Source organism: Bison bison, unplaced genomic scaffold (assembly GCF_000754665.1).
Source record: "Bison bison bison isolate TAMUID 2011002044 unplaced genomic scaffold, Bison_UMD1.0 scf7180017864519, whole genome shotgun sequence".
In the NCBI taxonomy this organism is placed as follows: Eukaryota; Metazoa; Chordata; class Mammalia; order Artiodactyla; family Bovidae; genus Bison; species Bison bison.
The window spans coordinates 5248675-5250211 of NW_011495072.1; the positions used below are offsets into that span (position 1 = coordinate 5248675).

A 1537-nucleotide genomic window follows, 5' to 3' on the forward strand; every position below is an offset into this window, starting at 1 on the left:
CGGGTTCTGCGCGCGGCCCCTCCAACCTCGTGCGCTTCCTTTTGACCTCTGTAGGGTTGAACCCCTCCCAGGCCGGGTCCAGTCAGCCTTCCCGGGGCAAGTTCGACCAACCTCTCTCGTCCCCAGGAGGCCCCGCTGGCGGGCACCTCCGCCTGGCCAGAGCAGGGGCGGGGCCGGGGCCCGGGAGGGCTGGAGTGGGGGAAAGGATTTGGAGTGGGTGACTCAGGGAGGAGGGGCTAAGAATTCAAGAAGCTGTGTTGAGCAGCTCGGCGCTCCGGCACAGCAGAGAGCGCTGGGAGCCGGAGGGGAGCGCAGCGGTGAGTCAGGCTGCCCCGAGCTGAGCCCGAGAGGGGTGCAGCGCGGGCACGGGCGCGGGCCGGCGTGGCTAGGCTCCCGGGGGAGGGCATGCAGGGATCGCGGTCTGGCGAGATCTCCGGGCACCACCGCCCCCGAGGTCCCGCGGGCTGAAGTGCGGCGGTGAGAGGAGCGTCCCGAGTGGGTGCGGGAGCGCGGGAGCCTCTGCTGGCGGGCGAGTCGTGGGGAGCAGCGCTCTATCAGGTCGTGGAGTTCCCGATCTCCTGATGGATGGTCGGAAGTCCGGGAGGCAACCCTGGCGCCTGCAGTCGCGGCACCGCGGTGCCAGACTAGCTCGAGGGTTAGAAGGGGGACACAGCGCAAGTGAGGGAGAGTAAAGAAGCCGGGAGAGAGGGATGCGCGGGCTGTGAGCGCTCCCGGACAGCAAGAGTGGTGGTCTGCACCGCGGAGGGCGAATGCGCGGCGAGCGCGGGCCGCGGTGTGCGCCCAGTCTCGCATGTGCTACGCTGCCCCCAGGACGCTGCTCCCAGGTATGGGGACCAGCCGGGCAGGGGGCTCTAGACCTGGTGCAACGAGTGGAGCCAGGGTCGCTGGAGGGTTGGGAGTCCTGGGTGATGGCCCCAGGGTTGATAGAGGAAGCCTGCTGATCAATCTCCATGGAAGGTCCTGCTACGTGGGTCACACGCCTCACCTCCAGCTGTCTGCTACCAGGTGTAGGAGAAGTTGGCATGAAGGGGTGGGGCGGGCAGCTCCTTACGTCCAGGCGGCAAAGACCCGGAGGAGGGAGAGACAGGACTTGGGGTCAAGGAGCGGCATCTTTGAGCAATCATAAACAAGCGGCTTCACTCTGATCACAACTCTCCTTTTGCTTTCCAAAAAAAAAAAAAAAATTCTGAGATTCTCATGGAAGGTGTTTTCTGCTTGAACTTTCTCTTCTCTAGTGACTTGAGAGATTAAAAAAGAGCGTGCTTGCTAGGCTGGTTTTTCCAAGTTGTTCCAGGTTGGAAGTTGTAACAGTTTGTCGGATAATTTATGGGTGTTTCATGCATTAAAGTGTGTTACTGCAAAGCCTTTGGGTGCTATGGGTATTAAGGAAAACTTAGTGCACGTTCCCAGCTGGAAACCAAAATAGGACTCTCCTGGGTATCTCTGCCCCCTCTGTCATCTGAAGCCAATAGAAATCCTGGAGAAAAGGCACTTGATTAATTGTTCTGGCTCCATC

The 1537-nt window shown here is 61.1% G+C and overlaps 1 protein-coding gene across 2 annotated transcripts in view; it reads left to right on the forward strand.

Annotated features, from left to right (window-relative positions):
- Nucleotides 1–6: 6 nt before the first annotated feature.
- Nucleotides 7–1537, forward strand: part of NGF (nerve growth factor (beta polypeptide)) — a 58312-nt gene continuing 56781 nt past the window's right edge. For both annotated transcript variants that reach the window (XM_010830742.1, XM_010830743.1), the window contains exon 1: nt 7–317. The gene's annotated coding sequence lies outside the window, so the exon portion shown is untranslated. The remainder of the gene's footprint in view (nt 318–1537) is intronic.